This window comes from Lissotriton vulgaris, chromosome 8 (assembly GCF_964263255.1).
Source record: "Lissotriton vulgaris chromosome 8, aLisVul1.2, whole genome shotgun sequence".
Lineage (NCBI taxonomy): Eukaryota > Metazoa > Chordata > Amphibia > Caudata > Salamandridae > Lissotriton > Lissotriton vulgaris.
In genome coordinates this window covers 56,314,986-56,337,421 of record NC_141696.1, presented here as the reverse complement: position 1 = coordinate 56,337,421, position 22,436 = coordinate 56,314,986, and the positions used below count along the sequence as shown (strand labels likewise).

At 46.2% G+C, this 22,436-nt stretch overlaps 1 protein-coding gene across 1 annotated transcript in view; it reads left to right on the top strand.

The window, feature by feature from the left end:
- The window catches only part of DNHD1 (dynein heavy chain domain 1), a 682,720-nt gene that overhangs the window by 204,260 nt on the left and 456,024 nt on the right, over positions 1-22,436 (top strand). The window lies entirely within an intron of this gene.

Sequence of the window (22,436 nt, the reverse complement as noted above, 5' to 3'; positions counted from 1 at the left end):
ATGGAATTGAGTACATGGTACCCCATTCGATCTTGAAGTATTTTATCGGTAGCCTGAAACATATGTTCAGGAGAACTCGGATTTGATATAGCAGAGAGAAAAAGTCTTTTGCTTTCTGGACGTATTCTTTTCTTAAGGTATCTTCCCTTACCTACATATGCTATCATGTCTCTAGTTGCTAATTGCGACGTTTCTGCTGTGGTCTCTGGTTGCTCTTCCTCCTCTGTGAATTTTTCCCGTCATCTGACTCTAGTTGCTCTTCAGATGCTCGGCGGGCATGTATTTCTATTATTTCTTTACGGATCTTTCTAACCATAGTATGTACACTGTTCTCCTTTTCATCTTTACCATCCGCAATATTCTGGCTCCATCTATTCAGTCTATTCATCTCACTTTGTGGAAAACCTGCCTGATCTTGTTCTCTTATTAAACAATTAACCAAAAATCGCATTATTAAACCTTTGTTCTCAACTTTCTGACGTGACATGGCTGCAGCAACACACTCCGGTCCTTCTCCTGTTCTAATAAAATAATACAATTTGTCTAGATGTTCTGGCATTTCTGGTAGTAACATCAAATAATCTGTAACGAGTCTCAAACGTAGGGACGCTAACAACATGGGTCCTGTCGTACCAGGCACTGGGTCATATCTGCAGTCTGTAAGTTCTCTTCTAAGTTGTTCGGCCGGTGCACCTTTAGGTGTCCGAGCCTTTGCTAACTCTCTCATTGTCACTCGGTGTAACGGTGGGGGTGTTTGATAACCTCCTGTAGCACCTCCTGAAGCGGAGGCTTGAGCATAACCTGGCTGTAGGGTCGGTACCTGCTGTAGTTGTGTTGGATCCTGGACCACGCCAGTCCCAAAAGGATTAGATGGATGCAGTTGTTGAATACCAGGGGGAACAATGGGAGCGGGTGCGGGTAGCGGACCTGGAGGGATCTGCTGTTGCGGACCTGGGGGCTGAGGATCAGGGGGCGGGTTACCGTCAGCAGGTGGTACACGGACAGGTACATTGGCATATGCGGGAGCTACATCATCCAAGTAGGACGAAATAAAAATGTCTGCTGCGGTCTTGTGACGTAATTTAGTCGGAACCAATGGAGGGGGCAGATCTTTTGGTATTTCCGGAGTGGCCTTAGGTAAACCCTCGGCCAAAAGAGGATACATACCATTCACAAGAGTGTTTCGTTGTCGGTCTACTTGTTCTGCTTTAACTCGTATTCCTTCTTCAACTAGTTCTTTTTCTCGAGCTTTATCTGAATCTTCTCTACATTTTTCTCCTTTTCTGAATTCTTTCTCTGTACGTCTATGCGATTCTTTACGCCACAATTCTATGGCGTCTTTCTGAGATTTCTGGCCTTCTTTTTCCATAGCGCTTCTTCTACTCTCATGATGCAATCTGCATCCCATGTCCCTGTAACGGGCCATCTATATTTCTCGTCTAGGTTCTTAGTATAATCGACCCATAAATCTAGATATAATATGGCATCTAAGCCGTGTTTGTGATACATAAAATTTCCAGGAGTGTCCCTAGGTGGGACAGGAATCGCTTCCTCTAGTATCCCTTTCCTAGTTCCTAACTGTCTTAACTTTGAGAACAATGGCATCTTGATACTTTGGCACTTGACACTTACTCGAACTTGAACACAATTTTTACACAGAAACACAGTAATGTAGATCAAACAGTCACTCATACCACGGCATTAATCACATAGAAACATTTTGAACACATATTGACTATACATGAATTCTATAACGAAAACAAAATCGAAACGTTGAAGACACGAATTACTTGATATACTGCTAAACAGTACAGATACACTGCTAAAACAGTGCAGACCGGGTCTGTGTACCCAAACCCGTCTTGACCGGATACATAGTAATGCACCCGTCTAGATGCGTCCCCAGCAACGGTACTCACCGGGAAGCACGGAACGGAAGGCCTCGGAAACTCGTCTGGACTGGACCGGACTGGACTCGACTCGACTCGTGACGTCACAGGCACGTCGAAACTGGTGGGCCTCTAGACACCTCGGACCTTGCTCTCTCGGCTGGGCTCTGGTCGGGATCCTCCGCACTCCTCACCGCCTCGTCTGGATGCTGATCGCAGTCTCCGTCACCTCCGTAGGCCTGAGGGAGATACAGGAAATCCTGCGAGTACGCGTAATTGTCCGTCACGGCTGTGGCAGGGAGCAAAGCCTGCGACGCACCTACCGGCGCGTGGGGTGGGGGAGGGGTCCCTGTTCGGGCTCCAAATGTGGTAAATAAATATTTACCGTCGGAATTTCTATGCGGTAAAGTTCAATAAAATAACTCACTCGGAAATGAGAGGCAGAGTCCGTGGTATCTGAGTTATAAGGGTTTTATTCCATAAAATGGAATGGTTCGAACCATGGTATCATGTTCCTTTCACCGCTAAGGTTCAGGAAGGGATAGACAATACTTTATTAACAGAGTACAATATATATAGTCAATGCATATAGTGGTGATGGATACAGAAGGCGTAACAGCTGAGAGAAACGAGATAAGAAAGCATGTGCGTAACAGAAGGCGTGCACGAAGGCGTACACAGAGGTGTGTGCTAGAAACGTCACATGAAAGTGTCACAAGTGGGTGTATACATAGAGGAATCTTGCAATGTCAGCAGAAATCTGTAGCAAGGATGCACGCGCAGCAGCATGACGTGTGACTGACGTGAGGCTGGAGGGTGCAGGGGACTTGACATTTAGCACTAGAGGAAGAGACAGAAGTCTGACATGTCAGATCGACTCGTTCCTAAATCATATCTGATATCTTGTGTTTGGGGAACTATATTATCTAGAAGGAAAGGTCTCTTGGGCAGAGGCTACTCTATACTGACTATCAATGCGTGCATATGTTACTACGTGTCTGCGTGTAATGCGAGGGGCCATGGGCCTACCATGGTAACGGGAGCAATGAATTACTTGCATGGAGACAGAAAGGCCGGGCCCTTTGCTCTGCAGCCGGGGAATTGTTTATCTACTCTGCTAGACTGGAATGTGTTTTCGGGGAGCTGAGCTCGGCTATACTGATAACTTGAAGGCAAAATACTGTCTTTGGCAGGCAAGCAGGCCGAGCCGGGCACCGCTCGCCACGCAGGGAGTAGGACAGAGGTCAGGGATGTATCCCACGTTGCAGCTTTCAGGAGGCAGAGAGCAAAAAGGGCTCGATGGCAGAAATCAGGGCCTAGCTCTGCAGGGCTAGGAAAACGTGAAAGTGCACCATGAAAAGCAGTGGCAAGGCATACTTAGGAACTGAATTATCAATCCATTCATGGTGGATCTGAAAGAGGACATGTTAACGTTGGACGCAAATGTATTTGCGTCTTCATAGCTGGTCGAGGAGGGAAGTTATATGTACTTTAAGCACGTACATGGAGACGGTGGGGTACTCGTTAGGGGACATTTTCTTGACCATAAAAATTCAAATTACCTCAATCCCTCCTTGTTCCCTACGGACCCTTCATGATATATCGATCTTCATTAATCCAGCTATCTGTTCATGTAACATCATTTGCTCATCCTTTCTCAGGCGGGATGTAGAGCGTGAACTTGAACGGGGAATGCAGGCTGTGGCACACAAGCCACATATCGCTGGCCCACATTGAATGCAGAGACAACAACTGAATACTATGGCCAATATAATCCCTAGGAAAGAAAGTAGCTTCCATCCCCAGGCTGTTATCGTACTCCAGAACCAACCGGACCAAGTCCAGGTGCCTGGATTCTGATGAATCTGATTAGCGATCTTATGAAGACGGGATATGGCTCTATATACTGACGGTGCATTTTCTGGAATGAAAACACAGCAACTCGATCCGATGACTCTACAAGCCCCGCCCCTATCGGCCAGGATGACGTCAAGGACGAAACGATTCTGAAGAACAACAAGTCTTATAGCAGACTGTTCCTCCGTTAGGTTACCTAGGGCGGAAGTAGTTTCATTCACTACTGCTTCAAGGGTTCTGGTAAATTTTCGTATCAATTTACTATTTGAGACAGGTCCTAAAAAGAAAAAGAATCCCCTATTGAAATCTGTATATTGTTCCCATGCTGTTTCAGTCTGATCTACAATTGGGAGTTCTCTCTTGTGTCTAGTATGTATAAGCTGAGGATTTCTATGGTAATCAGGAGGAGCTAGAAAAACAGGGGGCAGTAGGAATGCAATGTAACAAGTACCATCCCAATCTAGAGGTAAACGTATGTATGCGGTATGACCACAAATGAAATAGGAATGACGGGAAGCTTTGAATGTGGACTTGCCCTTATCACTGAATTCGATCACAGTAGTACATTCACTATGACCTAAGTGTATTGAACCATTCTTTCTGACACATAATTCGCCTTTAACGGGTAACACTGACATAGAGGGCAAGTCTGGTTCGGTTTCAGACTGGACATTCAGAATCATGAGGTTAATGTTATGTTATGTTATTTTATGTTATTAACTTTTGTATAGCGCACAGATGCCGCAGCCAAGAGGCGTCCCGGCGCTTTTGGAGATAGAAGACATAACACAACAGAGATGACCAAAACACAGAGCTATGCAGCAAAGAATAAATGGGTTTTTAATTGTTTCCTAAACTGAAACAAATCGTGGATGGAACGGAGTGAAGCAGGCAAAGAATTCCATAGAGTAGCCGCCATCACCGAGAAAGAGCGTCCACCCATTCTGGACTTTTTAAAACGAGGAACAATGGCCAAATTAGACCCTGCACACCGCAGAGCTCTTGCGGGGACATAGTGGAGGATGGTCTGGGTGAGAATGGGGGGGGAGGCCAAATTGAGAATTTTAAAAGTGAGGCACAAAGCCTTGAACTTAATTCTTTGGCCTACTGGTAGCCAATGAAGGTCACGGATAGTACTGCGAGCTGAAACAAATTTGGGGAGGCCGACTAGCATCCTGGCCGCCGAATTTTGTACCCGCTGAAGACGGGCAAGCTCAGCTTGATTAACGCCCAGAAACAGAGAACTGGCGTAGTCCAATCTGGTCAACACCAGAGCTTGGACTATGATCTGCCTGGTATCCGCGTCAAAAAATTAAAAAATAGGCCGTAGGCTTTGTAGAGCGCCAAAACAGATTCCTGCAACACGTTTAATGTGGGGAATAAAAGACAATTGATTGTCAAGCCAGACGCCCAGATTTCTGACTTCGGTTACAGGAGTAGGAACAGGACCCAATTCAGAAGGCCACCATTGGTCTCCCCAGAGCTCACTGTCTCTACCGAAGAGAATGACCTCCGTCTTGGTGGCATTGAGTTGTAAGCGATTGTTCGCCATCCAACCGGCAACCGCTTTGAGGGCTGCCTGAAAAGTGGAGGCGTTCATATTGGAATCGCCATTGAGTGACACCGCCAGTTGTGTGTCATCGGCGTATGACACTATTGTAAGCCCAAAACTAGCAGCTACCTGCGCCAGCGGAGCAACATACAAGTTAAAAAGGGTGGGGCTGAGGGCCGAGCCCTGTGGCACTCCCTGTAGAATGGGGCGAGGGGCAGAGATGTAGGGAGGAGTAGAAACTTTAAAGGTTCGACCCGTAAGAAATGATCGAAACCATTCAAGCGCCTGTTCTCCAACTCCTGCCTCAGCGAGGCGATGTAAAAGGATGTGGTGGGAGACCGTGTCGAACGCGGCACTTAGATCCAATAGGATCAGTGCCGCCGTCTGACCTTGGTCAAGTATATTCCTGATGTGTTCCACCACTGCCAAAAGAGCAGTCTCGGTACTATGACCGGCTCGAAACCCGTTCTGGGAGTTGTCCAGTATGTTTGCTTCTTGCAGGTGGAGGGATAGAATCCTATTAGCGTGAGCTTCAGCTATTTTAGCCATCCAAGGAAGGAGGGAAATAGGACGGTAATGCTCTGATTTGGAAGGGTCAAGAGACGTTTTTTTTAAGATAGGTAGAATAGTGGCCTGCTTCCAAGCAGTGGGAACACTACCAGTTCTAAAGGAAAGATTTATTAAGTTCTGCATCGCCGGATAACAGCAATCTGCGAAATCGCGAAATTGCATGGGTCTCATCGGGTCCTCCGGAGAACCTGATTTAACTTTAACCGTCAGATTTAGGAACTCCTCTTGAGTGGGGCCTGGAATGATTAATAAGGATTTAGAGACCGGAGGGGCACTGATAATTTCACTGACAAAAGGCGTGGCAAACGACCTGTATATGGCCTCCACTTTTTCAACGAAAAATGAGGCCAGATCTTCGCAGTGCGTCATAGAGGCAGTGAACGTGGAGGCAGTTCTTTTGTTGGTGAGATCCTTACACATCCTAAAAATGGTTTTAGTAGGATTCGTGCTGCTTTTTATTTCTTGTGAGTAAAAAGCAGCTCTGGCTGAGCATATGGCCTTATGATACGTCCTGATGCAAGATCTATAAGTTGCTTTAAGATCAGTATCATAGTTTCTGCGCTAGGCGCGTTCTGCTTTTTTACAAGATGCCTTCAGTGCCCTGAGGGATTCATCATACCAGGGACTGGGGGGGCCAGATTTAGCTTTGCTCCACCTAGCTGGTATGAGGGTATCCAAAGATTGCTCTAGCCACTTGCAAAAGTCGTCATAGCCCCGGGAAACTTCCTCAGGAGGTTGAGGATGGTGCTGCAGCAACAGATGGTGAAAGTGCTCTAAGTTCAGGTTTCTCCAAGGACGTTTAAGAGTCTTAGGCAAGTTGTTATTGGCTAAAGGGATGTCAATGGCAATATGCGTTTCGATCAGATGGTGATCAGTCCAGGCCATAGGCTTGGGCTGGAGCACTTCAATATTAGAAGAGATGTTCGTCAGAAAAGGATCCAACAGGTGTCCTCCAATGTGAGTCGGGGATTCAACCAGTTGGACTAGATGAAATGCCTCAAGATCAGAAAGCAAACTTTGGACTGGGTTGGAAAGTGGTGCTTCCATATGGAGGTTCAGATCACCAACAACCGTAAAATTGTTGGTTTTCAAAACTAAAGAAGAGACCACATCCGGAAGGCTGACACGAAAGGATCCATCCGGACCAGGGGGCCTATAGATTAAAAGTCCCGCAAAGGTGAAGTGGGGACTTACAGTGATGTTAAAGTGCGCACTCTCACAACCAACTATAGTAGTGGGAGTCCAGGCACACGAATAGCAAGTTTTTAATGCGACTGCAATGCCACCGCCTCTACCATTACGATGGGAAGAGTGCAAGGTATAGCCAGCTGGGAGGGCTAAGTTAATCACCGCCATAGAATTATCATGGAGCCACGTTTCGGTGAAGAAGAAAATGTCTGGATTTTCATCATTAATCAGAGAAAAAAATTCTTGCGAGTGGCAGGCCAGTGACCTTACATTCAAAAGAAAAATTTTAAGAGGCGAAATGACAACAGGGCCCCGTGTGGGTCCGGTGATGTGAGCTCTAGGGGGTTTAGGTAGAAAACGCAGGATGGGTTGTGGTGCCGGGAGACGAAAGGAACAGTTAGGGCACTGATAAGGACCGCTAAGAGGATCCAAAGTGCCATGGCGGCATCCACTTACCCCTGGGCGCAAAGCACGAATATCTACCGAAGATAGCATCCTGAAGTAGTAATGGGCCCTGCCAGGCCCTGCCTAGCGCGGACGAGCGCAGACGGGCAGGACTCTGGCTGGACTCAGGCGCGATGAAAGGCGCACCGCTGCGCGTCACCGCTGCGCGACCCGAGGGGGGCTCAAATAGGCTCACAAGGGCGAGATCTCGCGAGATTGCGCGAGAGTGCCCCAGCCCAAAGCAAGATGGCGCTCGAACTCGTCCCCGGTACCCCGTGATCCCGGACCCGCCAAAGGCAGTGTGGATGGTCCCCAGGGGGGTTTTATGGTGCAAGGATGAGGCCAGGGGGTCGGTGCAGCTAAAAACAAAATACAAGCAAAGTGAGTCAAATAAAATGAAAAACGGGATTTTTTAAAATTCAAAGAGCAGGCAAAAAGCGCAGCTAGCGCTAGTGAGGTCCAATTGCATAGTCACCTTCTCCAGGCTGACCTGCCGTCTCTCGCTGCCTCAAGTAGGCTCACAAGGGCGAGATCTCGCGAGATTGCGCGAGAGTGCCCCAGCCCAAAGCAAGATGGCGCTCGAACTCGTCCCCGGTACCCCGTGATCCCGGACCCGCCAAAGGCAGTGTGGATGGTCCCCAGGGGGGTTTTATGGTGCAAAGATGAGGCCAGGGGGTCGGTGCAGCTAAAAACAAGGTACAAGCAAAGTGAGTCAAATAAAATGAAAAACGGGATCTTTTAAAATTCAAAGAGCAGGCAAAAAGCGCAGCTAGCGCTAGTGAGGTCCAATTGCATAGTCACCTTCTCCAGGCTGACCTGCCGTCTCTCGCTGCCTCAAGTAGGCTCACAAGGGCGAGATCTCGCGAGATTGCGCAAAGTAAAGTGAGTGTATAATTACCTAATCCATATACTTCGTTTTCTAGATCGGTCCCTGTCCTTTGTGGGAGACCCTCCTTGTCTGGGAAACATGCTTGATGCATGACTGTGTTCAGATTTCCCCATACCCAATTGCCTTGGTAAACTATGGAATCAGTGTCTACAGAATTTATTAAGCTGAACCAGGCACCACAGGAACCATTATGCGTAAACGGATACGGGAAGAGAGGCAGGGCTCCTTTGTATTTCTGATAGGGAGGGAGTCGGCCACATATCCAACAATTTGTAGCATTGCTGGTCTGATGGGAATGGTGTAACATACTGATGAATGTATTGTTGCGCAGCGCAAGTCTATAAGACAATTTGTGTGGAGGCAGTTCACTGAACGTGTGCTCTGCAGTGTTATTAAGAGTAGAGTGTGCAATAGGAAAGAACATATGCAATAATACACTTATGCCAATAACCATAAGACTCAGAAAAAACATAATCAATAACGTGATGATGAAATAGCTCCGGAGAGATTTACAATGTTTCTGTTTCTTGATCTGTTTCTATCTCTCTCTCTATTGGGGTCTAACTTGTACATGTCAGGAACCTGTCTAACCGCTTCACCTAGGGGAGGACTTAAACAATTAAACTGTCTGACTTGCTAGACCTCAATTTCATACGAAATTCTTGAGAAGGAGTTTTCTCTACCAGGGGGAGTTTAGTATCAGTCTCTGAAACGGGGCAGGGCTGGGAGTCTGTATTTGGCGGCAGTCCATAGTATTTCTTGATGTGGCTGGAGTGGAGCCAGCCCTTGCGGCCCTCCACCTTCACTGCTGTCCTTGTGGTTAATAAAACAAGCTTCGGCTCCTGCCAGCGGGGCTCCAGCGGACTCCTCCTGTCGAAATTCCGGATAAAGACCAGATCTCCAGGGACGATCTTGTGTGGCTTCACCTCGGTGTTGTCGGGAAAGGCTGCAGCTACCTGTGAACGACATGATTGTAGTGCAGACATCAAGGAAGCAAGGTAATCTGTCAGCATATTACAGTCAACATCTGTGATCTTACGAGGCAGAGGCGTCCCCCACATATTCGGTGGCCTACCAAAGACCACCTCGTACGGGGATAGCCCTGTTCTTGAATGAGCTACCATTTTCATGTAGAAAAGTGCAACTGGTAATGCTACAATCCAATCAACGCCTTTCTCTTTACATACTTTTGCAAGGCGTGTTTTCAGGGTCTGATTGTGTCTCTCTACGAGACCTGCTGCCTCGGGATGTCGGACACAATGGAACTTCCACTGATATCCTAGCAGGAGTGATACCTGCTTCATTAGCTCGGACGAGAATGGCTGACCGTTATCTGAGTACACGACACGAGGCAAACCGTACCGTGGGAAGAATTCACGAACCAACTGTTTGGCAGTGGTCGGAGCAGTGTAATCTGGGACTGGATATGCTTCTGTCCAACGGGAAAGTGCACATACAACTACGAGGACATACTTGAATCCTCGACATCGTTCCATCTGGATATAATCCATCTGGAGAACTTCAAAAGGGTGATCGGGAGGATGAAATCCACCTTGCTCTACAGGAATGCTTTTGCCTGGGTTGAACTGACAACAGATCATGCAAGTACGCACTTTCTGTTTTGCTGCTGCTCGTAAATGTTTATTGTACCAGAGATTCTGTAAACTGTCTAACATGGCTTTTTCTCCTAAGTGTGCTGGACTGTGTGCGGTGTTAATCATAACTTGAACCATAGAGTCAGGGAGAAACCATGTGGCTTTTCCCTTCGTCATCCATCCCTGGTCTGTCTGGATCCCTCCTAGTTCAGTCCATTTCTTTATTTCGTCTGGAGTAGCATGTGTCTGTATGTCAATTACATCTAGTGCGGGATCCTTAACTGTCATGCAATGTGTCGGTGTCGGAACTATTGTCTTTGTCATATCAGCTGCATGTGTGTGAGTCAGAGCTGTGTGTTTCGCGGTTCGATCGGCCAGGTCGTTACCCTGGGAAATAATATCTGTAACTTTAGTATGTGCTTTGCACTTCATGATAGCTATGGCTGATGGCAAATGTATTGCTTCTAACAATGCTTGAATGAGGGGACCATGCTGGATCTTGGCTCCGTGAGAGGTCAAGAAACCTCTTTCTTGCCAGAGTACACCGAAGTCGTGTACGACTCCAAATGCATAACGTGAATCTGTGTATATGTTAACGTTCCTGTTCTTGGCTACTATACAGGCTCGAGTCAGAGCAATGAGCTCTGCAGCTTGAGCAGACAGTGTATCAATACGGTGTGTTTCTTTGACTTCAGTTTCAGTGGTCACTGCATATGCGGCCACTAATTCTCCTGTGCTTGTTCTCATACATGAACCATCCACGTAAAGTGTCAGGTCTGGGTTAGTCAGTGCAACATCTGTCAAGTCTCGTCGGGGCTTTGTTACTGCATTAATGATCTCTATACAGTCATGTGGAGCTGGATCTGTTGTGTTCGAGGGTAACAATGTGGCAGGATTGAGTATATTGCAGCGTCTGATTTCTATGTGTGGCTGGAACAATGTCAATTCATAACCTGTCAGTCGTGCTATAGTCAAGTGTTGAGTCTGTGTTCTGTTTAAAAGAACTTCCACAGAGTGTGGAACTTGTACTGTCAATTGGTGTCCTAACACTATGGAATCACTTTGTCGGATTGCTAGGGCTGTCGCTGCAACTGATTTTAAGCACGCAGGCAAAGCCTGGGCTACTGGGTCTAATGTACTCGAAAAATAAGCACACGGCTTATGTGAACCTGCTTGGTCTTGTGTGAGGACAGATAATGCTGTGCCATCACGTTCTGTAACGAAAAGTGTAAAAGGTTTGCTGTAACATGGTGTTGCTAAAACTGGTGCTTGACATAATGCTTTCTTTAATTCATCAAAAGCCTGTGTGTGTTCCTGAGTCCAAGGGAGGACAGTCGAAGTCGCTGCCTCCTGTGTTGTCAACTGTATAAGTGGCTTGGCTAGAAATGCGTACTGGGGAATCCATTGTCTGCAGTAAGAGGAGAGGCCAATGAAGGCCTGCACTTCCTTTTGTGTCTTGGGTTGCGATAAGTGTGCAATTAACTGAATGCGGTCAGGTGTTAGCTGTCTCCCCCTCTTGGACAGCAAGTGCCCAAGGTACACCACTTGCTGAACACAGAATTGTAGCTTTGAAGGGGACACCTTGTGTCCCTTGTCAGCCAGAAAATACAAAACTGTCAGTGATGCTTGCACACATTCTGGTTCACTCCGGGCGGTGATCAACAGATCATCGACGTACTGGAGTAGGGCAGTGTTAACTGGCATGTGAATACTGTCAAGTTGTCTTTTCAATGCTTGGCTGTAGATGCTGGGGCTTTCTGTGAATCCTTGAGGTGCGCGTGCAAATTTGAAGCTGCGGCCATTTAAACAGAATCCGAAAAGATATTGGATTTCTGGATCAATGGGGACACTGAAGAAGGCGTTCTTGAGGTCAATTACAGTAAAGAACGTCGCCTCTGAATCAATAGCAGTCAATAATGATGAGATGTCTGGGACCACAGGATACTGTGGTACAATGCATTTATTTAATTCTCGTAAATCAATCACCAACCGATAAACTGGAGGTGCATTCGGGTCAGTACATTTAAGAATCGGGATGATAGGGGAATTACAGACATTTGAGTCGGTTTCTACAACCACTCCTTGTGCAATGAGCTCTTCAATGATTTCCAGTAAAGCCACTACAGCATCGGGTGGTAACTTGTATTGTCGGATTCGGGGTAATACAACTCCTGGCTTGAGTGTAACTTGATATGGTGTAATGTGCATACAACCTACATCAGTTGGGCCTTGCGCCCACAAATGTTCTGGTACATTTTTCAATCTGACATCAAAATCTCGTAATACATAGTGACCCTTAAAGTCACGCAAAAACAGTCTAACTCCTTCCGGAGAACAACATATTACTGCTCCTAGAGCTTTTAGCGTCTTGATACCTAACAAGTTTTCTGGACATGATTTCGTGAGCAATAAGTCTGTAGTACGTGACAATGGACCAACTGCTAGGGGAACAGGTTTCGATACTTCATTAACAATAGGCTGTCCTGAAAATCCAAGGGAAACATTCTGTGAGCCTGAGAGGGGTGCCCCTGGAACCTCGTCATGACTTATTGTTGTTCGACTTGCCCCTGTGTCAATCAAAAACTTTCTATCTTTTCCTAATACTTGACTATGTACATAAGGACCCTCTTGATCTACAGGAACTTCAATGAGAGGCAAGCCAACCTCCCTCTCTAGGCTGTTTCATGAGTATCGCGGATAATCGGGGTAATCAGATTGTGCATACTGGTACATCTGCTGTGATACTTGCTGTGTCGCGGCAATGGGCTGTGGATGTGGTACCGCTACTGTCTGTTCTGTCTGTTGTGGAGCAGGCATAGGCTGTACGTTCTGTGGAATATGTTGCTGGACCTGATGTTGGATCTGATCCTGCCTAGGCTGGCGTGGTCTCTCTTTAGTTTTACCTGTTGCTATATTGTGTTTCAGAACTGTACATTCATTCACATAGTGACCTGGCTGTTTACAATAGTTGCATGTCCCTTTAACGGGAGCTGCCGTATTATTAGACGGTGTCATACCCCTTTTCTGACCGTCAGCTGGAACTGACTGAGCAACTAACATTTTCATTTTCGTATCTTTCATACGTCTCTGTTCGTGATCCTGTTCTTCCCTAATTCTATTCTGGTGATACTGTAACATTTGTAACATTTGGGAAGGCGTATTTGCTTGCCATGTGCTTTCGACTTTCAAAACACGGTTCTTAACTTGAGGCAGGGAATTCTCGACTAATTTTGATACAAAGAGGTGTGGGTATGACTCTCTACTTGTTTTCAGGCCACTGTTAATAATAAAACATTTCTCGAATCTAGAATAAAAATCACTAGTGTCTTCATCGTGTTTCTGCTTACAGGCTGAGATTGCGTCCCAGTCTTCCTTTTTAGTCGCTAACAGTCTAGGCAAAACCTGTACTAATAAACCTGGTAATGTTTTAGCTTTATCCCCAAGGCCTAACCCTGGGGTACGACCCTTTTCTTCGACTTCTAATGCAGCCCAATCAATCTTTTTGTCTCCCACCTCCCATTCTTTCTCCTTTAGTTTCTCGTAAATTCCTGCAGGCAACAGTACTTTTAACATTTTCATAATATCCGAATACGTGTAATCGCCCATGAGTAACACATCTTTTATTTCTCGGTGAAAACCTGCAGGGTCTTTATCATGACTGGGCACTATTTTCTTCATTTCCAATAATTCCATTTTAGTGATAGGCGTGTATACATACACACGTGTAAGGGTATCATCAGCATTCCTGACTGGATGTACTTCTCGTAAAGGATTCTGTCTGTCGAAGTAAAACATTTTTCTTTCTGGGGGAGGTGGAGCTGAAATAAACTGTGGTTTCAGGAAGGCACTATATTTGTGTCGATGTTCTAGAATTTCTTTAATTAAATCAGTACCTAGGCCTCTCCATCTATTCTAGAGCAGTTCTATTAATATATCCGGTAAGGGACCTGGATCAGAATGTTGGCTTTTGAACAACGTAATGAGATGCTGAATCATATATATACCAGCTAATTTCTGTTCATCAGGGGAGAGGTTCAAAAATGTCTGTGCTACTACATCATCATTATATGTACTAGAATTGTCAGCCCATTGTACTGCGGACCGGGCTAGTTCTTGTTCATCCATGGAATTGAGTACATGGTACCCCATTCGATCTTGAAGTATTTTATCGGTAGCCTGAAACATATGTTCAGGAGAACTCGGATTTGATATAGCAGAGAGAAAAAGTCTTTTGCTTTCTGGACGTATTGTTTTCTTAAGGTATCTCCCCTTACCTACATATGCTATCATGTCGCTAGTTGCTAATTGCAACGTTTCTGCTGTGGTCTCTGGTTGTTCTTCCTCCTCTGAGGTTTTCCCATCATCTGACTCTAGTTGCTCATCAGGTTCTCTGCGGGCATGTATATCTATTATTTCTTTACGGATCGTTCTAACCATAGTATGTACACTGTTCTCCTTATCATGTTTACCTTCCGCAATATTCTGGCTCCATCTATTCAGTCTATTCATCTCACTTTGTGGAAAACCTGCCTGATCTTGTTCTCTTATTAAACAATTAACCAAAGATCGCATTATTAAACCTTTGTTCTCAACTTTCTGACGTGACATGGCTGCAGCAACACACTCCGGTCCTTCTCCTGTTCTAATAAAATAATACAATTTGTCTAGATGTTCTGGCATTTCTGGTAGTAACATCAAATAATCTGTAACGCGTCTCAAACGTAGGGACGCTAACAACATGGGTCCTGTCGTACCAGGCACTGGGTCATATCTGCAGTCTGTAAGTTCTCTTCTAAGTTGTTCGGCCGGTGCACCTTTAGGTGTCCGAGCCTTTGCTAACTCTCTCATTGTCACTCGGTGTAACGGTGGGGGTGTTTGATAACCTCCTGTAGCACCTCCTGAAGCGGAGGCTTGAGCATAACCTGGCTGTTGGGTCGGTACCTGCTGTAGTTGGGTTGGATCCTGGACCACGCCAGTCCCAAAAGGATTAGATGGATGCAGTTGTTGAATACTAGGGGGAACAACGGGAGCGGGTGCGGGTAGCGGACCTGGAGGGATCTGCTGTTGCGGACCTGGGGGCTGAGGATCAGGGGGCGGGTTACCTTCAGCAGGTGGTACACGGGCAGGTACATTGGCATATGCGGGAGCTACATCATCCAAGTAGGACGAAATAAAAATGTCTGCTGCGGTCTTGTGACGTAATTTAGTCGGAACCAATGGAGCGGGCAGATCGTTTGGTATTTCCGGAGTGGCCTTAGGTAAACCCTCGGCCAAAAGAGGATACATACCATTCACAAGAGTGTTTCGTTGTCGGTCTACTTGTTCTGCTTTAACTCGTATTCCTTCTTCAACTAGTTCGTTTTCTCGAGCTTTATCTGAATCTTCTCTACGTTTTTCTGCTTTACTGAATTCTTTCTCTGTACGTCTATGCGATTCTTTACGCCACAATTCTATGGCGTCTTTCTGAGATTGTCTGGCCTTCTTTTTCCATAGCGCTTCTTCTACTCTCATGATGCAATCTGCATCCCATGTCCCTGTAACGGGCCATCTATATTTCTCGTCTAGGTTCTTAGTATAATCGACCCATAAATCTAGATATAATATGGCATCTAAGCTGTGTTTGTGATACATAAAATTTCCAGGAGTGTCCCTAGGTGGGACAGGAATCGCTTCCTCTAGTATCCCTTTCCTAGTTCCTAACTGTCTTAACTTTGAGAACAATGGCATCTTGATACTTTGGCACTTGACACTTACTCGAACTTGAACACAATTTTTACACATAAACACAGTAAAGTAGATCAAACAGTCACTCATACCACGACATTAATCACATAGAAACATTTTGAACACATATTGACTATGCATGAATTCTATAACGAAAACAAAATCGAACCGTTGAAGACACGAATTACTTGATATACTGCTAAACAGTACAGATACACTGCTAAAACAGTGCAGACCGGGTCTGTGTACCCAAACCCGTCTTGACCGGATACATAGTAATGCACCCGTCTAGATGCGTCCCCAGCAACGGTACTCACCGGGAAGCACGGAACGGAAGGCCTCGGAAACTCGTCTGGACTGGACCGGACTGGACTCGACTCGACTCGTGACGTCACAGGCACGTCGAAACTGGTGGGCCTCTAGACACCTCGGACCTTGCTCTTTCGGCTGGGCACTGGTCGGGATCCTCCGCACTCCTCACCGCCTCGTCTGGATGCTGATCACAGTCTCCGTCACCTCCGTAGGCCTGAGGGAGATACAGGAAATCCTGCGGGTACGCGTAATTGTCCGTCACGGCTGTGGCAGGGGGCAAAGCCTGCGACGCACCTACCGGCGCGTGGGGTGGGGGAGGGGTCCCTATTCGGGCGCCAAATTAATGTGGTAAATAAATATTTACCGTCGGAATTTCTATGCGGTAAAGTTCAATAAAATAACTCACTCGGAAATGAGAGGCAGAGTCCGTGGTATCTGAGTTATAAGGGTTTTATTCCATAAAATGGAATGGTTCGAACCATGGTATCATGTTCCTTTCACCGCTAAGGTTCAGGAAGGGATAGACAATACTTTATTAACAGAGTACAATATATATAGTCAATGCATATAGTGGTGATGGATACAGAAGGCGTAACAGCTGAGAGAAACGAGATAAGAACGCATGTGCGTAACAGAAGGCGTGCACGAAGGCGTACACAGAGGTGTGTGCTAGAAACGTCACATGAAAGTGTCACAAGTGGGTGTATACATAGAGGAATCTTGCAATGTCAGCAGAAATCTGTAGCAAGGATGCGCGCGCAGCAGCAGGACGTGTGACTGACGTGAGGCTGGAGGGTGCAGGGGACTTGACATTTAGCACTAGAGGAAGAGACAGAAGTCTGACATGTCAGATCGACTTGTTCCTAAATCATATCTGATATCTTGTGTTTGGGGAACTATATTATCTAGAAGGAAAGGTCTCTTGGGCAGAGGCTACTCTATACTGACTATCAATGCGTGCATATGTGACTACGTGTCTGCGTGTAATGCGAGGGGCCATGGGCCTACCATGGTAACGGGAGCAATGAATTACTTGCATGGAGACAGAAAGGCCGGGCCCTTTGCTCTGCAGCCGGGGAATTGTTTATCTACTCTGCTAGACTGGAATGTGTTTTCGGGGAGCTGAGCTCGGCTATACTGATAACTTGAAGGCAAAATACTGTCTTTGGCAGGCAAGCAGGCCGAGCCGGGCACCGCTCGCCACGCAGGGAGTAGGACAGAGGTCAGGGATGTATCCCACGTTGCAGCTTTCAGGAGGCAGAGAGCAAAAAGGGCTCGATGGCAGAAATCAGGGCCTAGCTCTGCAGGGCTAGGAAAACGTGAAAGTGCACCATGAAAAGACGGTGACAAGGCATACTTAGGAACTGAATTATCAATCCATTCATGGTGGATCTGAAAGAGGACATGTTAACGTTGGACGCAAATGTATTTGCGTCTTCATAGCTGGTCGAGGAGGGAAGTTATATGTACTTTAAGCACGTACATGGAGACGGTGGGGTACACGTTAGGGGACATTTTCTTGACCATAAAAATTCAAATTACCTCACTATACCTACCTGCGTTGGGCCTCCTTTCCACATGCAAATTTCGTGTTGATGTTACTGCGGCCCCGCCTGAGCCGTGAGGAGGGCTCCACTGCACGCTGTGCAGTTCCGTTGCAGTGCCAACCTGCGCTGCAGCATTGGAACAGGTCGGATGCCGTTGGTGGTTTAAACAGCGTGACAGACTGCAACAGTGAACTACAACCCACTTGGGATTTATGAAATGCAAACAGCAGGCATTATACAGCATTACACTTGGTTACGAATCACCAGGACTCCAAAGACCAGCAGGCCATTGACATGGCCACGCCCACCCGGGCGGGAGACACACTTTATGAAAACCGCAGTGATTCCTGTTTTGCAATTGTCCCGCAGCCCCTGAGGAAGTCATTTCTCATCACGAAACGCGTTGGGCTTCAATCTTCTGTCGAACACTGCAGCTTGTCTGAACATAGCTTTCCACCAACTATTAAAGAAGGCTTGAACTATACCTACCTGCGTTGGAGCTTCCTTCCACAGGCAAATTTCGTGTTGATATATATATATTTTGCAATTCAAACGCTCCTGCTAACAACCCTTCGCCTTCCGTAGAGGTGGCTCGAACCGGCGGAGCAGCCGGGTTAAATATTCATGAAAAACGGCGTTCCTCACGAGCACTCAGGCGTAAGACGGACAGACCACAATCCACTCGTAAATCCAAAAGTTGATTTATTTACTTCATAAATCTACGTGACCCGTTTCGCACTCCACAGAGTGCTTGATCACACAAATTGCACCAGTTGCTATACATCTTTTATGTTCACATTACTGTTGAGGTAAACGACGGACTGTAGAACCAGATCATAGTTGTCAGTACATTGACATGTCGCCATTTTGTAATGGTGTGTCGTATTAGTTCATACCATAATATATATATATATGCATTTCATTCTGGTCTAATCCAACCAATAAACAGATTTATGAAGTAAATAAATCAACTTTTGGATTAATGAGTGGATTGTGGTCTGTCCGTCTTACGCATGAGTGCTCGTGAGGAACGCCGTTTTTCTTGAATATATTTAGATATATACATGTCCATTTGTGCTGATGCTGGCTTAATGAGGCATTTGCCTCCGCCGGGTGGGTTGCATTGTTCTCCCGCCCCTGCAACTTTACTTTTTGGACTCTGGTCGGTGGGGTGGGGACGTGAGGCAGCACCTTGAACTTCTTGTGCGTGTCTTGTCCCGCCTTGACCCCTACCCTTGCTAATTTTGGAACATTGCTCCAGCGCCCCTCAGCCACACTTACCTGGGAATGACTACTGCATCCTGGGTCCTGTAGTCCATGGACTTCCATCGGACCGGCTGCAAACTTCAATTGAGAGGCGGAGCTGAAAATTTGCACCTATCGGTGCGCGGTGGGGTACTCTTCAACAGCAGGACTTCTGGGACTTCCTTTCACAGACACTGCAGGCGCTGACGAAGGCCGATCCGGCCGAAATGCATTCGCCACTTCTTGAAATATAGGTGTCGCCTTGCTAAATCCCCTCTGAGGCTCCCGCTCCTTTTTTCGAGAGGAGATTCCTTTTTATTCAAATTCACGCGTGTGCCAGAAGCGCGTTCAGGAGCCCACTCACCATTTGTGGCTTGGAGAATCTGGTTCCAGTCCCGGCTGTTCCCGTTTCTTCACGTTAGTGGATTTCTCCAGGCTCGCCGGATGTCCATTTGTGCTGATGCTGGCTTAATGAGGCATTTGCCTCCGCCGGGTGGGTTACATTGTTCTCCCGCCCCTGCAACTTTACTTTTTGGACTCTGGTCGGTGGGGTGGGGACGTGAGGCAGCACCTTGAACTTCTTGTGCGTGTCTTGTCCCGCCTTGACCCCTACCCTTGCTAATTTTGGAACATTGCTCCAGCGCCCCTCAGCCACACTTACCTGGGAATGACTACTGCATCCTGGGTCCTGTAGTCCATGGACTTCCATCAGACCGGCTGCAAACTTCAATTGAGAGGCGGAGCTGAAAATTTGCACCTATCGGTGCGCGGTGGGGTACTCTTCAACAGCAGGACTTCTGGGACTTCCTTTCACAGACACTGCAGGCGCTGACGAAGGCCGATCCGGCCGAAATGCATTCGCCACTTCTTGAAATAAAGGTGTCGCCTTGCTAAATCCCCTCTGAGGCTCCCGCTCCTTTTTTCGAGAGGAGATTCCTTTTTATTCAAATTCACGCGTGTGCCAGAAGCGCGTCGTCATTTGAGATGTCATCAGTGGTGTCACTGACCATGTCATGAATGATGTAATATGTGACATCATCAGCAGTGGATTGCGGTTGCGCGAAATATAGTTAGTACAACTAACTATATAGGAGCAATTTCAATGTTTTTTTAAATGCTAAATTCCTAACTATATAAGGCCTGAAACCTATGGTTTTTTAAGTGAATTTGCAAGGTTTTTAAAATGATAATTCCTAACTATATATTTTTTTAAATCGAGGGATACGAGCACGGTACGCTTACCTTACGCGTACGGTGTGCGTACCTCTCGATTTTTTCGAATTATTATTATTTTTTTTTGCCCTTTGGGGTCCTTCTGGGACCCCCTGAGAAGGGATAGAGGGTTGGGGGGTCTCTACCCTGCCCCCTTTTCATGTTTCCCACTCTTGTTTTGTGCTCCCTTGTGCCTCAGTTCTCCTGAAAAACAAGATGGTGGCCAACACTTCCTGGTTTGGACAGTTTGGAATGTTGACAGTCGACTGCCAGCCAATCAGAAATTCGCTCACGCACGTAAGGCTACGTGCACGTACGCATACGGTACGTGTACTGTACGCGTACGGTGCGCGTACGGTGAGCGCATATAGATATATATAGTTTGCTAAAATTCAATTGTCTCAACAATTACTGGAGGGATTTTCACCAAATATAGAAAAGGCACTACTGTATACTTGTCCCTACCATTTTGCCAAGTTTGGTGTAATTCCGTTCATCCGTTCGGGCTGTAGCCGTGTCTAAAGGTCCAATAGAAAATGCCATTCGAAAAATTTCAAATTCAATTTTCTCAAGAACTACTGGAGAGATTTTCACCAAACATAGCAAAGGCACATGTGCATACCAGGCCCTGCCATTTTGCCAAGTTTGGTGTAATTCCATTCAGCCGTTCGGGCTGTAGCCGTGTCTAAAGGTCCCTATGGAAATGAACATGGGAAAAACACGTTTTGGGACCCACCTTTCGGCCCTCGCTTGACAAATCCCCCCGAAACTTTCAGGGAAGGAGCGGAGCGGACCTGGTCAAAATTATTGAAAATTAAACGCATATTCCTCAATCAGCGCCAAAGTTATTCCCAATAGAATGTTGAGCGCATATAGATATATAATTTGCTCAAATTCAATTTTCTCAACAACTACTGGAGGGATTTTCACCAAATAAAGAAAAGGCACTACTGCATACCTGTCCCTACCATTTTGCCAAGTTTGGTGTAATTCCGTTCAGCCGTTCGGGCTGTAGCCGTGTCTAAAGGTCCCATAGAAAATGCCATTTGAAAAATTTCAAATTCAATTTTCTCAAGAACTACTGGAGGGATTTTCACCAAACATAGCAAAGGCACATGTGCATACCTGTCCCTACCATTTTGCCAAGTTTGGTGTAATTCCATTCAGCCATTCGGGCTGTAGCCGTGTCTAAAGGTCCCTATGGAAATTAACATGGGGAAAACACGTTTTGGGACCCCCCTTTTTTCTCGGCCCCTGCTTGACGGTTGCCCCCAAAACTTTCAGGGAAGGAGCGGAGCGTAGATGAGCAAATTTAAGGAAAATTACACGCAGATTCCTCAATCGGCGCCAAAGTTATTCCCAATAGAATGTTGGGGATTTCCTATGGTAACTAGGTCCTAACTATATATACCTACTGACGACCGCCAGTAGGTAATATATATATATATATATATATATATATATATATATATATATATATATACATATGGATATCATCCTTATATTTTAATAGCCAATATTTGGTCTGTAATATTTTTGTATATCAATATTCTGCCCATGATATTCTGGTAGTACACCAAAGCTGGGTTTGGCCAAGCAGTTTTGCAGAACCCCCTGTAAGCCTTTCCTCTTCATACGGTTGTATGACGGCATATCGCAAACGGTAACATCGCATGCCCTCACTTCGCTGTTTTTAGATCGCATGTCCCTTTACATTGCAAGCAATGACAACGCAGCCAATCACGTCGCATCCCAATTGAAAACAAAGCAAAAGACTGTAACACCGCATACCAACACGTCGCATGCTATAATGCAAATCTAATACATGCCCTGAACCCTAGAATCGGGGTGGTCCGTGGATAGCAGAAACTCTCACCGTGGATAGCGGAACAAAGTGCGGATAGCAGTAACTCTTTCCATAAAAGATAGTAAAGAGAACGCTTGATCGCAAGCAAGCGACATTCCTAAAGAGAACACGGATAGCAGAAACTCTTACCGTAAAAGACAGTAAAGAGAACGCGGATAGCAGAAACTCTTACCGTAAAAGACAGTAAAGAGAACGCGGATAGCAGAAACTCTTACTGTAAAAGACAGTAAAGAGAATGCGGATAGCAGAAACTCTTACCATAAAAGACAATAAAGAGAACGCGTGATCGCAAGCATGCGATGTGCTTTGTACATGCCTGCGATGCTAATGTCATTGCGCCGTTGTGGCATGCGCAGTACATGCATGTGATGCCATTTACCCTGCGATGTAAACATCGCGGTGCGATGGCACCGCGATGTATCGACATCGCTGTAATGGGTGTTTCCCCTTCATACATCTTCAAGGTTGTGGTTGACTGCGACAATGTAACCAGAAATGATGGCTCGACTGGGATCAATCCATTAGGCTTCCTCAAATTATTATCC